Source organism: Oxyura jamaicensis, chromosome 3 (assembly GCF_011077185.1).
Source record: "Oxyura jamaicensis isolate SHBP4307 breed ruddy duck chromosome 3, BPBGC_Ojam_1.0, whole genome shotgun sequence".
Taxonomy (NCBI): domain Eukaryota; kingdom Metazoa; phylum Chordata; class Aves; order Anseriformes; family Anatidae; genus Oxyura; species Oxyura jamaicensis.
Window position 1 is genome coordinate 24,243,610 of NC_048895.1, and position 15,482 is coordinate 24,259,091.

General features: G+C 42.9%; 1 protein-coding gene across 1 annotated transcript in view; it reads left to right on the forward strand.

Annotated features, from left to right (window-relative positions):
* Nucleotides 1-26: 26 nt before the first annotated feature.
* Nucleotides 27-15,482, forward strand: part of CDC42EP3 (CDC42 effector protein 3) — a 27,521-nt gene continuing 12,065 nt past the window's right edge. Inside the window, exon 1 of the mRNA XM_035322142.1 lies at nucleotides 27-132. The gene's annotated coding sequence lies outside the window, so the exon portion shown is untranslated. The remainder of the gene's footprint in view (nucleotides 133-15,482) is intronic.

Here is a 15,482-nt window from a genome sequence, read left to right on the forward strand (position 1 = left end):
GCCGCGCCCCCGGCACTCGGCGCTCCGCCGCCGCCCCGCCCGGCCGCCGGCCGCTCGCTCGCAGGTGTCGCCGGGGGCGGAGGGGCGGCCGCAGGGAGGGAGAGAGAGAGAGGAAGGAGCCGGGCAGCGGCCGTGAGTCGGGGAGCGGGGCTCGGCGGCCGGGGGTCGGGGAGGGGAAGGCGGGAGGAGGAGGAGGAGGAGGAAGAAAGCGGCGGGTCCGGGGGCGCGAGGTATCGCTCGGGTGCTGCCGGAGAGCGATGGGCCGGCGGCGGGGGGACCCGCGGCGTTTTCTCTTGAAAGGTAAAAGGGGGACGGCAGCGAGGGGAGCAATTGATTTGGGTTTCGCGGCGGTGGCTGCTGTGCCTTGAAGTGGGGAGGGGGCTCGTTACGAAGGAAGGGGGGCCCGACCCTTTGTTGTCCTCGGGAAAGCGCCCGGGGGGGGCGTGCGGGCAAGGAGCGCGCCCGGCGGTGCAGCTGCCTCCGTGTGTGTGGTGTGTGTGTGTGTGTGCGTGCCCACCATTGTTGTCCGCTCACACAAACGGGACATCCCTCGGCGAGCTGCGAGGGAAGAAATCAGATGCTTTGGGGTCCGAAAACCCCAGAGCGAGCGGTTCCCGAGGGGCACGGCCCCAGCGGCCCCGCCATCCCCGGGCTGCGGCCGGGATGCTGGCGGGGCTGCCAGAGCTACCAAAAAAGGCAGCGGGATGCTCGCCGCGATCCCGGGGACGGATTTTTCTCCTTCCCTTCAGAAAAGGAAAGCCCGGGGCCGGGAGCGAGCAGTGACAGATGTGGCATCTCGGCAGCTGGCTAAACATAACGGCGTGCCTCGGCAGGTGTTTGCTGTTGCCACGATTTATTTTTGAAGAGGTTTGTGCCGAACGGGTCCAGCCTGGGTTAGTGTTAGCGGTAAGATTTACTCCGGCTCTGCGGCACGTTAAAAATAGTTTTTCGGCAGAAGCATTCAGAAAAGTAACAGAAAATTCCTACGCTCGAGACATTCCTCGCTTTGCACATTTGTTTTTTATTACGGCGCGCAGAGGAGAGGAACTGAGCAGGTTCCTCAGCAGGTAGAATAGCACGGAGAGGAGGGACTTTTCCTGGCCTCAGCATTTGCCAAGGGTATCTGCAGAGGGAAGGAACAATAGGGCCCATCTCCTCCTCAGATTAGCCATCATCACGGTTACTGATCTCCCAGAGCACCTTGTTTCACTCACAGAAGTGAACATCAGGCTGCAGAAGCTGCCCCCGTGGTTCTGCCTTCTTCAGTGGTCCTCAGCATCGGCCCAGATCACTGGGAGGTGGCCTGGGTGCCTTTTGGAAGGGAAGGCGATGGCTGTCACCCTCCAGGCAGCCTGGAGCCACGCATCCCCTGGGGCAGCATGGCTCTGCACCTCGCTGTTGGACTGCTGGGGCTAAAAGTCACTCTGACTTCAAAGAGGCATTTAAAACTATTCCAAACCCCTGATAGCAGCTACGCCATAACCAAAGAAAGCCACGTTTCGTGGCAGAACATGTTTTGTTCTCGGCTTTTAGTAATGAGCTATGCTGCTTTGGTTTGTAATCTTCTAAGCAAGGTGACTCCTTGGAGAAGAAATTCTGGTCCTTTGCCCAAGTCTTGAGAAATAGTTTGGGGTAGAGGAGGGAGCTGTGCTGGCATTTTAAAACATATTTCCTTCTGCCATGCGTCCTTCTTGGCTTTAAGCTCTCTTTTGCTTCTTTGACACTGTGTCCAGGGGGCTCAGTGGTACTCTCTGGCCAGGTCTTCCTGTTCCTCATCCTCAACAACAGAGTTGCGGTAGATCTAAGTCACACAGTGCCCATCTTGGCTTTTTGTAGTCAAAAACCCACAGGCTTTCACCTTACTGCATGCAAACATAGCTTGGGGGGAAGAAAAAGAAAAAAGGAGAAAAAAAACCACAAAGCATCACTTCTCTACTTCTTATCGTGATCAAGGCAGAATAAATATCTTTCTTCAAGGTTCAAACCATCTCAGGAGGAACTGGCTGGTTCTCCCTCCCCAGTGGTACAGGTGGACTGACTGGGTGGTCTGTGCCTGAGGGGTGCTGCCGCATCCCCATCGCTGCAGCTCTTGCAAGGGTAGCACTTGGCTGAAGGTGTATCCTCAGCTGGTTCCTCTGGGAGGTGTGTGTGATAGAAAGGTGCCTTTCCCAGATAAACTGAGGTCTGAATTTTAATGCAGAAGTGGGGAGAATCGTATGTGGGCGTTGGATGGGGGCTGTTTCTAAAAGATTTCTTCTTGCTGCAAAGCAGGCCAGGTACTAGCCAACAAAAGCACCTGGCTGGTGCTGGTGGATAAGGCTGGGCAGAGCAGCGGGAGTGGATGCAAAGCACACCTGCGCAGGGGAGATTTTCCTGTGAAACAGGAGGGCAGAACTAGGTGCAGCTACTGAGTACAAGTTCAGGTGATGTTCATGCAGAAGAGATCTGTTTCTAGTGCTGTACTAAATAAGAGATTTCTGGATGACGCTCATGAGGATAATCATTACTTATTTTGCAATATTCTGTGATTTTTGAGCAAAGATATTGATCCAGCATGGTGACTGCAGGGGAAAAGAATGTAATAGGAGTGGCTGGAACGAGCTTCTCCATAGTTTAAGGGTTAAATCAAGACACAGAAAAGCTTCAGAAATCGCTCTGCCAAGATGAAGCGAGATGATTACAAGCAGACTGAGCTGGCCGGAGTGACAAGGTATATTTACACCCTCACTTGGGTTTCATTGACACTTATGGAATAGTCAGGTGTACAAAGAAATGTTTGTCTTATGATTCAACCACTAGTTAAGTCCACAGAAGCACAGTTAATTAATAATTTTTGTAAGCCAGTGTGAGATTTTTCTTCTGAGAGGGTAGTGAACTGTTGAGTGTGTTTTATTCTTTGTGTGTGTGTGTGTGGTTTAAAGTGGGCAGATAAGCCGTTTACAGGCTAAGCCTACATTAGAGTAGCACGTTTTAATACCTAAAGCTCTGAAAATGTGAAAATGATAGTTAAATACTCAGGCTAAGTCATACTTTAAAAAAAAAATGGCCTCATATTAAAAGCTACTATGATCATGAAGATGCGTTTAGCAAAAGTAATTTGAAATATTGTTATACTTATCTTTGAAATTATGCAGGTTGCACAATACTTTTAAAACATGATGACTAGTATCTGATAAATGCCAAGGAGCCACATTAAGGGTTTCAACTTCACCATGTGTGGTTCAGCAACATATAAGTCAACTATGTAAATGCTATGTTAATGTTGTGTACTTGCACTGAATGGTAGAAGAAAGTTTGGTACACTGCTTTGATTTCTATCATAAAGGTCAACACGGAACAAGTTAGATAAGAAATGAAATGGGATGATGTAGTGAGGTGTTGTACTGGGGTTCATTCTGAATGATCCAAGTGAACTTTCCTGTGGTTATGTGCAAACAGCAGCTGACCTTCTGTAGAGATACAAGTGCTGATGACAGGCTGTGGTCAGTGAAACTAGGGATGACTTGCTTAGTCAGGTCTCTGCAAAGCTGTCTAGATGTATTTAAATGGCAAATTTTATTTATTTATTTTTAAGCAATGCATAGAGAACTTTCTAAAAATAAATATTTATATCTTTACCAGGAAGGTCTAAAATATAGGGCTTGGTGTATTTTGATTGTTACTATTATTATTATTTATTCTCTCCCTTTGAAATACCAGATGTTTTGAGTCTGGTTCTTGCTGTTCTGTTGTAAATGTTTTTGTGTATCTGAATATTTGTGTTGTGCCTTAAACAAAGGAAAAAGGTTTAGTCTTTATTCCAAAGGTTGTTTTCTTTCTTGCCTAAAATAAAATAGTAAATATAGTGCTACCATAACAATAGTAAATAAATGCTAACTGTTAGTCTGATTCATTCTTTTTTTCAGTTAACTTTTTAGGAAGTCTTTATGGTATAACAGTGAAGTCAAGCAAACCAAAAAACCTATGTGAAAAGTCAGCTAATGATTGCAAAAGCAAGTATCCATAAGTTGGAAAATGCTTGTGGAAAGTGGCGATATGTGTATAAGGGCATTATCCTAACATGTTGCTTCTTGAAGCCCTCTTACCTCAAACAACATGTGAGATGAATGGGGTGAGAAGTGACAAAAGAAAGGATCTGTCTGAAATGGTGGGCTGAAGCTGAAGGTCCTGCTCTGCCATAGCGATTTTGGGTAGTGCTGGGCAACGTTTTAATGCAGATGGTGAAGGAACAAAATAATGGTTGCACAATAATATAATCTTGGGATTTCCTAACTTTGCATTCTTTGACTTTGCAAGCTTAGTGCCCCACATAGGATATTTCTAATTACGGGGTTCAGAATTCTCAGTGATACTCTGCAAGGAAGATCAAAGGTGCTTTGTGCCACCACAGTCAGCATCTATGAAGTATTCCTCCAAAGCAGTTGTGAAACTAGCTTCCTAACCAGTACAGATCTCTGTCATGAACTTGAGGAGAACAAACTCAGACACCTGTGAGGATGTGAGTAATCTTGTTGTAGATCTTCTGTAGGAAGCAGAGCTGGGGGAAAGGAAAGGCAGGAAGATGGCAGACAAAACTGGAGGCTTACGCTTTTTAGTGAAGTGGTTGATGAGTCTTGTTGCTTTGACAAACGCTTTATCCAGTTCTAGTAAAGCATCTCAGAGTTTTAAAAGTGTGGTTCTCCGAAGTTGTATGGGTGTGTTGGCTCCTATGTAGTAGACATTTTCTTGTGTTTTTTTTATTGTTTTGTTTTTTTCATCTTTGAGTGGTGCTCTAATATCAAGTGATGTACAAGAACATCATGCCAGCATTGCTGTTTTCACACACACACACCCCTTTACATTCTTGCCCTTTTGTTTATCTTTTTTCCCTTCTCATTTATTTTCATGAAGCATATGACAGCACTAATGGATGCTTCTCATTAGGAAAGCTCTTAAATTTTACAAAAATCAATATGTAAAGTAATTTAGGACCTTAACAAAAATCCTTGTGAAACCAGAACGTTTTTTAAAATGTTCCTCTTGATTCTAATGCTTCCTAAATCTAACCTTTTAAATTGTATTCATGAATTTCTTGTGACCAGAAACTGGTTCCATTCTTTCCTCCTTGTATGCATATCTCCAGCTCTAGTTATACAAAGCCTAAATTGTGTGTGTATAGATGCATCTACATCTTTTAGAAAATACTTAAGATCTTAATGAAAAAACTCAAACTTTATCTTTTTGTCTCATTTAATACGATTTGTTGTATACTTTCATTCAGTTTAACTTCAGTTTATTCACGAGATCAGATAATTTAGCTCTGAAACTCAGGTCAGGATTAATCCAAGATGTAGTGAGGCTTGAGGTAAATGTCCTGTTTTGCTTTTTCTTCCCTTTCCTGTGCTTGAGATGTACACTGTAAATACTCTGTCTTCAACGTGGCACACCACCATGAAGAAAAAGCACCTTGTTCAGACATTCTTGCCACTGTTTTTCATGATGAATTTTGTTGCGGAACAGTCATGTGTATTACTTTCTGGTCTTTATTTTTTGATTATTTGATTAATTTGCCTTTCAGGAACTAAAGCAAAGATTCAGTTTGTTTAACATGTGCCCCCAGACAATGGTTAGGTCAATCTTCTCAAAGTTTCAGTTTCAAATTGTAGCTTAAATCGATTTTGATTTTACAAGCTCCGTGACATTTAAAGCATTTAAAGCATTGATAGCAATCGTTTCTTTGAGAGTACCTGTTTTTGTAATCATAACAAATAAAACCACAAGCTTCTGTGACACCAAAGCAGAATGCATCACAGAATGAAGGAAAAAGAAAACACAGGTTCAGTTTTGTAGTTTGCTGTGAAGGCCAGCCAGAACACTTCTCCCCAGTGATGTGGTCCTTGCAAAGAGACTTCTCTTCAGGGTTTGCGTGACTTGGCTGTATTCCTTTGGAGGATGATAGGGACTATGTAGATTTTGTCGTCTCCCTTGTTTTGAGGATGTGTGGTTCCTCAGAAGAACATCAGGGGTTGGCCCAACTCGGGGAGACATAAACAGTAGGAGAGTGAAACGGGGAAAAGGAAGAACAGTGCTATTGATTGTCCTGCCTGTCAGATGCAGCTCACATGTTCCTGCCTCAGATGCAAGAGATGATTGCTCTTCATCAAGTGTAAGCTGGTCTTTTGCCTGCTCATTTCCCTGCAGTATAATGACCTTGGAAGAATAACCACCGTTCATAAGAGGGCAAGAGGCAGTGTGTCTGGGGGTGGTGCGTGCATATTCTGTGGGCAACATTTTTCTGCTTGGATATTTAGAAAACAGATGGGAATGCGGAGGTAAAGAATGGTGCAATGTGTCCACACAGGCTGTGGGGACATACGGAATTGTATTTTACTCCAGTGCAAACGCTTGGAGGAGAAAGATGGAAAGGGGAGGGGAAGGTGATGCTCACAACAGTTTGAAGCTAACAATATTCCTTGCCCCCAAAGATGCCACAACTGAAGGACTGTCTTCTGTGAGATGGTGATGTTGTTCTACATCTGCACAGTTCTTGATATACTAGCTACTAGTTCTTAATACGCTAGATACCTGGCTTGTAATTAGGGCTCCTGACGCTACAATAATACAGATTGGTCATCTTGCATAGAAGTAAAATGTTGAAAGAAAGGGTTCAGACATCTAGTCAGTTTGGGGGAAAAAAAAGAAAAAAAAGCCTTAATTGAACAAGTTGGATTGTTAATGTTACCAGGTCTGCTCTTCCTTGTTTCTTCTTAATGATATGCAAAGTAATTAGCGGTGCAGACAATATATTGTTAGGAACAAGATAGCTGACAAAGCCGACCAGTAATTTGTATGGCAGTTAGTCTCTTTCTGTATGTCCCTGCTCGCTTGCACAATATGACTTTAGCTGGGGAGGGAGGCTCTGTTTCCTTTTGTTGTTCTCTGCAGCTGGTTTTGTCTACATGTCCCCTCAGGCATGATGAATACCCATCTCCATCTCCAGAATCTGTTAGATAAGATCCAATAAGGTCAATAGCCAAGACAACAAAGGCATCTGTTTTATAGCAGAGGGCTCTACAGTTCTCTTCAAAATAGAAAATTCTGGTCCCAAAGAAGAAATATTACAATAGCAAGAACACAAATAGGTTAGGAATCTGTAGGAGTTCCTAAAGGAATTGTTGAGAAGATAAAAAGAAACCGTACCTCCCCAAATGAAAGTGATAATCAAGTAGCTTATGCTGCAGACAGCTTCCACAGTTTGTCCAAGAATGAACTTCAATGTTAGTTTAAGTAGTTATTTTACTACTCTCTATTTTGCCGGAAGAATATGCATCGTATCTAAGGTTTTTTGTGTTAGGGTATAGCAGCTGGGTTGTTGGGATATACTGTGATGACCTTGTAGAGGGAAGAAACAGGAGTGGCATCTAACGAAGCAACAGCAGAGAAGTCGGAAGTTTTTTTGACACTGCCATTGGTAAGAAGTATATCCACTGAAATGAAAATCTTTAAGTGTATTCAAGAAATCTCTGACAATAAACAGACATAATCTGCATAAAACTGAAGAGTTGTGATGTAAGAAACATGTTTCAATGCCCAAATGAGCAATCTAAACATGGAAATAACTCCTATTGCTAAATTCCAGCTGATTCTCCTGTATCAAACCTGCTTGCAGGTCTTTCTCCCTTGTATCTGCACATAAGGGTAGATCCCTTCCCTACTTCTACCATCCTCTGTCTCTTGGTTCCACTTCCTTAGTTCTTTTGCACAAGTTCTGTCCTTCCTGAGTCTGGGCTGATGGCTCTTCCTTTGAGTTGTTTGTGGTATGGAGCGCAGCAAGGTAAAATGTAGGGTGGTATTTTTTATAGAGAGGTAATCTCAGAACCCTGTGGCTACTGAATCTTGCAGAAATGCTTGTAAACTACCTTAAAATTGACCATCCTGAAAATTCGCAGAGGGAGAGGGAGAGAGAGAGGGAGAGAGAGAGAGAGAGAGAGAAACATTGCAGACACAAATTTGAGTGTCAGGACTAGCTTTAAAAGACGTGCCAGAACTTTTTAGCAAGGCTGTGGATTGTGATGGGAGGTGTATGGATGAGAATAAGTGGCATCAGGTTGGAGCAGGGGAGGGGAAATACATCATTTTGGTTTTGTCTCATTAGAGAAACAGATTAACAATTTATGTTAAAATTCTCCTGCCTGTTTCTAATCCTCCCAACAAATAAGCATATACGGATTACTGCAGACAAAGAGAAAGTATTGCCTTGAATGGGAAAGTCTGATATTTATCAACAACTCAGAAATGAGCCTTAGGCTGGAAGTTCCTGAGACATCTGAAGGTGGACATGTTAAAAAGTAGTTATTGGAGAAGTGGGGTGCATGTTCTGAGTAATGACACTGTCATCCGCTGAAGCAAGGACAGCTTGTATAGGGAGGGTATATAACAAGGTTTCTTGTACCAGGTGATTTTTGTGATCCTTCAATTCAGTGTGTTCTTTCAGTCCATCTGATGAGGGAGTCGTCAGTAGTTACTGGTCTGTCAGAATTTCTAAGTTTGTAGTTCGGGGGTTAATATCCTTAAAGGATAAATGAGCTCCTGAAGTCAGATTTTACAGCAGTGACTATATATAGGGGATGTGGCATGAAAATAAATGGTATTTCTGGTGTGTTGTCAAAATTCAAGTCACAGCTCATTTTTCATTGTTATTTTCTCCAGAACTGAATATCTAAAGTTGGATGTTGAATTCTATTTGGTCACGGATTTGAGAGCTTTTTTTTTTTTTTGGAAGTTGTGCTTCAAGATGTTTCATTTCCCTTGTTCACTTTGAATAGTCTAAGCTGTTGTGAAATGTGCGCCCTTCTGCTTGTACAGCATCAGAGGAGAAACAGCTTTTAAAGCCTGCAGATCTCAAACTGTTCATGACAATTTGACAGCAAAGAACTTATTTAATTTTCTGTGCAGGATTTGAAGTAGTGTCAAATGTAGATAGCTATTTTTTTTTCTACTTTGTGCTGAAAGACTAAAACTTTCCAAGCACAACAGTTTGAATGAGAACTCTGTTTTGATAACTTTCAGGAAATTTACCCTTTCAGTCTTCATAATTATCTTTATGGCCAAGAAAACATAATTTGTGGACAAAAGGGCTCTAAAAGTTTAGTATGGCTTTCCCTAGATGAAAATTCTTTCCAAAATATTTAATTCTTAAGAGAAAGTTAATGTGTTCAGTCAAGGGAAAATACTGTTCATACCGTGAATGATAAAAGCCAGAACAATCAGGAGCCTGTCTATCACAGGTTTTAGGCCTTTCTTGAATTGCTACCCAGTTCTGCCTCAGTATGGTTCCTGGATCTGCCTGAATTGTTTGAATTAGACTGTGGACAGTATTTTTTGGGGAAAAAAATGTTTTAAAAAAGTCCAAATTAACAGAGAATCCACCACAAGCCTTTGATTGTCCTTACTGTTCAGAGAAGATATATTTTCCTTCTTCCCTTGCTTTCTCTATCTTTATGGTAGCAAATATAAGCAATAGCATGAAAAAAAAATCATGATTCAGTGGCTGGGAGCAGGATGCCCTCTATGATTATATTTTTTTTCCATATGCATTAGTTACAGCTCATGATCAACTCTGCTTCATTCAAGTAGCTAAACAGATTCAATTCTCCATGAGTCTGTTTCTGTAAATTATCTAGTCCATTAATCAGTCTCATGGCTCTTCTGAAACCCCTCCTTTGTTTAGTGACATCCTCCTGGAATTGTGGCTACGGGAGCAGCCAGGATGATGGCCAAATGCAGAATTAGGAGAACTTTCCTTTTCCTCGTCAGTACTCCTATGCAGCAGGGGATTGCAGTAGCCCCTTTTGACCTCAGCACAAGAAGATCTGGTTGAGCTGCTTATCTCTTTTGACCTGCAGAACTCTTATTACTGTCTTTGAGCACAATCTTCCATCCTGAAAGTGTGGCCTGTGTGATTTGGTCTTAAATTCTAGTCTTGAATGCATGACTTTGGATGCTGTTAAAACTCAAGCAGCTTGCTGATGTTCAGGTGTCTTCCTGATGTTCATATATCAGAGAATCAAGATCCCTCTTCCTCTCATTTTTATTATCTACAAGTTGATTTTCCTCACCTTTCCCTGCTCTCCCATCCCCCAGTGCAGGTCATTTCACAGTAACTCCCCAAGAGAAATGGATAAATTAAAGGGAAAAGAGTTGAAGAGCAGGCACTGGGAAGGCAGGTTGGAAGTCCTCCACACAAGTCATAGTATCCATAGTGGAAGGAAATGCCCCAACTCCTATTTGTAACATGTTTAGTCAGTCTGACTGCCAGTGACATTACCCTTTACTGTGTACAGATGGGCAGAAATTCCTGTGAAACCTGGTATTATTAAGCTGGTGTATAAAGGTTGTAATTGACCTGCTCTGAGATACCATGATGGGGGGGAAAGTCTTTTGTACTTTGAGTAGGTGCACTGGAGGGAAGAGCAGCCTTGTTACGGATGCTATACAGACCTATTCTTTTCTCATTGCAGTTGTATTGGTTTTGTTATCTTGGCATCTATTTAGTGAAACAAGAATCCCGATTCTGATGAGATTTACAGTGGTTATAGCCTCCAATGATTACACACATTTAATTACTGCTAACAGAGAGAGAAGATGTGGACTAAGTGGCTCAAAAAGTCAATCTGGTTGTCTTTCAAGCTATCTGAAAAGTGTCATCAGTAGCTGCCATCTGGTACAGTGTTTCAAAATGCTAATTTGGTTTCCATGTTGCTTCTTGCATTTGCAAAAAGAACAGAAATAGGAGCTCATTGTCATTCCTGGGGTGGGGAGTTGTTGCTTTCCAAATGCAGCATGTGAACTAAAATGTTTCTTGTGTTGGTAAACTCTTCCCTGTGCTCTGCTGAGGATGTGAATGCTAGGTCTGAACAAGGAGCACGTGGCTGTTTCCAAATGACCATAAATGACAGCCTTTCGATGGAAAGTCCAAGAAGAGTATTTTGGTGTCTGGAAAAACACACAGGAAAACTTTCTGTATCTTCTAAATGAGAAAGGTAAATAGCAAGAGGTGTAAAGGGAGTTTCATGCTTTATTAGGCTTAGTCAAGTTCTAAACCAGCACTTTAGTTCATATTGTTGCAAAGTAAGCCACTAGAGCATAACAGCCAAATTTCAAGGTAGATTAAAAGTCCGTCTGGATTTTCAGGTATCCACAGTATTTTTGCTGCTGAGATTTCCTTATAACAAGTAATGCTCTTTCAACCTGTGTTGGCATGCTGGGAGATATTGTCTGCCCTGTGCAGGCAGTTAGAAACACCCAGGGAGGTGTGAGCTTTCATAATCACGGCAGCAGAGGCCAACCTCAGAGCCTGGCAACTACTAAGAGGTAGCTGCTTTACAGCGAACTGCTAATGTGTTGAATTTGGAGGTTTGATTTACCAGTTAGGTGCAAATTTATTTATTTTTTTCCCACTGTGTTTTTTTTTTTTGTTTTTGTTTTTGTTTTTTTTTGGGTCTTCTCTTCCCATCCTAAATTGTCTCTGCTTTCCTATTTTCCTTCTCTAAAGTGAATGGCTTGTGGTCTTTTTGGGAATGGAAGAAGTTCTACAGCGACATCTGTAGCAGGATTTCTCTTTAAAGAAATAGATATGTTTAACTTGAGTTACTATAGGATAACCTTTATTTAGGGTCTTTTGTGTTCTAAGAGAAATTAAAAACCAAAAGAAAATCCCATTTTCCTGTGTAGAGTAGAAAATATGATGGTAGAGGAGGCATTAGGAAACAGACATATAGGATATCAATAGTAAAGAGAACTTAGTGATCTGCTGACTTCCTCTCACTTTTGGATTCAAAACATCCCTTAAATTAAGTTTTATGTTGGAGGATGAGCAGATGGGTACGTATCTTTTCTCTCGTATTTTAGGGAGGTACTGTTTGTTAGACCAATAATGCAACAATGGTTATGGATGTAGTTTAATTTAAGAAGCATAGGACGATAGCAGTAGGGATGTTGATGAACATTCCTAACATGATGAACATCCCTAACATCTAACAGGGATCTTTGTAGCTGTTGATGAACAATTTAATCATTTCCTCCAGTATAAATCAGAGCCTATGAACACTTCTGCAGCCAGAGAGAGCATAGTGCTGGTTAATCCAGATAGTCCCCCTGCACAGCCAAGAAGAAGGAATGGCAGTTTTGTTACAACTTTCTTCCCAGAGTTACTGTACGTGTCTTCTACTGGCAATGTGTTTCATGGAATTTTGGTTATGGTATTTCTGTTCCTTCCCATGTAAGCCATATCCAGTGACTCTGCGGACCAGTCTCTACATTATCCATGGATTTCTTCCCATCCAGTACTGAAGCAGCAACACGGAGATGTTGATGCCACCCTCAGATGGAAGTTTTCTCTTAAATTTCTTCGGTGTGCTGTCTCTGTTGGCTGTTTGCTCTTTTGTAAGTCAGGGAGCTGAAGTGTGTACGTTCCCTGTGTTTCTACAGAGGCTCTATCTGTTAAAAGAAGCAGCATGGACTTTTACAAGAGAAGAGAGGCACACTGTGCCTTAAACTAAGACAATCCTGTTGCATTATTGCAGTATTAAATAGAGGATATCTTGCCACGATACGGTTTCTGCTTGCTCTCAGGGCAAAGAAATTAACCTCAATTTCTGCTCTGCTTGCCTACACCAAGGAGATCGGGAATACCTGAGCATTTACTTCTGTGGCTTGGATTGTCACCATCTTTACATTGCTTTTATTTTCTGAGGTTTGTTTTTTTTTCCTCCAGTGTTTGAGCAGCGGTTTTAGTCTGGGTGTCTGTCCTAGGCGCTACAGCATGTCACGTTTTCTTCAGATGAATGGTAAACCATGCAACTAAGGGACGTATCATTCCTCCCCCCATGACTTGACTTCTGACTCCCTGTAGCTTGCAAGAGCCATTAGAAATTTCTTTAACTAGCTGTCAGTAAAAGCAGAAGTTCATCTTACCTACTTATTAAAGGATTAAGCAAATAAAAGTGCCTTTACATGGTAAAGTAGGTCTCGGAATAATATTCTTTTATTTGTCTGCCTACACCCCGCTGCCTTCCATGCCAGGCGTGTGAACTGGTACATGAACTACTTGCAGCATGTGGTAATACCTCGTGCTTGGTTCAAGAGAGATGCATCCATGCCCACGGGGATGGCTGCTCCTCATTTGGGTGCTCTTACAGTTGCCTAAATGAGACGCGCAATGACCAAGCAGAGTTATAACAGTCTCCCAGCACGTGTTGCAATGCCATGTAAGGCCTTGGTGTGTGTGTGTGCTCTGCTTCAGAATGAGCTTCTCTCAACCTTGAACTAATTAGTGCAACCTAGATAAAGCATAGGCTTAGTATATATAGCTGGCGTTTGCTTAGCAAGACCTAAATGTAACTTCTGCCTTGTGCAACTGACTGATTTTTCTGACCTGTCAGCATGGTACTCTGCCTCCTGTGAGGAGCAAACTGTCGGATACTTGTGAGAGGGAAGCTGAGACATTAATAAAAGCCAGGGTGCTGTTTAATTCAGGTGGAATTTGGCTGTCAGAAACCTGGTAGGAGCCTTTTCAATATGCTGGAAGTGGGACGCCCCTGCTGCACAGGCTTATTTCTATGGACAGTGGTTTTGGCAACGGATGATCTAATTAATGGTCAGCCTCAGACTCTCTCCCCTTTGATATCCATCGCCTGAAGCTGCGTAAGGAACATGGGGGCTGGCGCTGAGGAGTGTATTTAGCACTTAGTTGGCATTTGTGAAGGGGAGGGAGAGGGACCTGCAAATGCAGGGCTGTGCCTCTGAGGTGGGAGGGAGGGAGAAGAGGGAGCTCGGCCCTGTTTGGCCTATGAGGACTGCAGAGGGGCGCAGCGGGTGGTGTCATCAGTGCCACCTGAAGTCAGCCTGTGGAAATAGATGATTAATTTTTGGTTTTCCATTCATGTGGTTTTCGAACAAATTAAATGTGACCAAGGTCCCAACGAGGATCTGAAATTTGTTTTCAGCTGAAGAGCTCTTTATATAAATGAAGTCCAATTTGCATAATTAAGGGCACGCTTTGTTCATGCTGCTCAACAGGATTGGGCCTTGAGACGGAGATTGCTTCTTGCAGGGCCTCTCTTAAAAGGTGAGAGCTGCTCGTGCCCAGCTTGTGCTTTGGCTTCGTGTGTGTGTTTGTGTACAGTCTTTTTGGGGAGTTGGTAGCTGTTTGTAGCAGTCTGGAGTTTGCTGTGATCCTCTTCAAAAGGGCTGCACGTCACGTATTTCCTTGCAGGCTAACAAACAGCTGGGTGTTCCCCTCCCTCTCCCTGTGCACCCAAAGGATTTACAGTCTTTTAAGGTGTGTGAGAAGTTTTGTATAGATAAAGCTCATCATAAAAAGTTGTAACTTGTTTCTCGCAACAAAGGCAAGTTGTTGTTTTGGTTGGGCATGGTATTACGCCACTGCATTTGTCAGTGTCAGTTTACGCCAGGCTTTAAATAGGATACTCTGCAATGAGGTTGTTTGCTGGTAGTCTGTAATCCTTTCGGGCTAGCTAACATTAACGAGAGGCTACATTGCTGTGGCTGGCTTTCTTTTGATCATGCACAACCCCAGTCAGGAAATGGGTGAGGAGCATGAGTCATGATTACATTACCCTAATGCGACTGCCTACTAGAAGCTTGCTTTTTGCCGCCAATACTCTTTCCCTTGACGTTACTTCTAAAAACAACATGTGCATTTTGGAGCACTTTGAAATATTGACCTTTAAACACAGAGATTTATATTCTTGTACAGTCTCAAGGCAAAGCTCTGAGCAGGAGCCCCTGCAGAGTGCAGAGAGAACAAGAACGTGTTCCAAATGCTTTTCCAGAAAGCTGCAAAGGGCAGGACTTGACTTGCAATACATTAGGTCTGCTGGGGTTCAGTGGATACGGCATCTTTCCCTGACCCGTTTAATTATTCCATCATGCTGCCTGCACATGCAAGCTTTAGGTCCAGGCTTCTCTCAATGGAGATGCTGTCATCCCATACACCATTTGGCTTAAGCTGTGCCATACATCTGTACTTACCTTTTAAAATATGGCTGCAATAATGGGAAGATGGGTGCTGAATACAGGCTGAGGTAAAACCCTGAGTGTCAAGAAGGTGGCTTTTCTGGGATCTGAGACTGCAGTATTTTAGATTAATTAAATGCCTGGTGTTAGTGATTAGAAGAAATATCGGCTGTTAATCAGTAAACTAGCTTTAGTACTAAACTGCCACTGTGCCACTCTGAATATTGTGTCAGTATACCTCTGTAGTGCTTCCAAACATGAAAAAAGCAATTGCTGAGTGTATTTATTTCTCTCACATCAGACCATTCTGCTCTGCCAGGTTTTAAGAGCAGTATGTGAAGTACGGCTGTTGGCACAGAGAGCGAAGGCACTCCAATAGTATTTGATATATTCCGGGGGGGGGGGGGGGGGGGGAACCCAAACATACAACAACAATGAAACACTATTTAACAAAACAGTCCCCC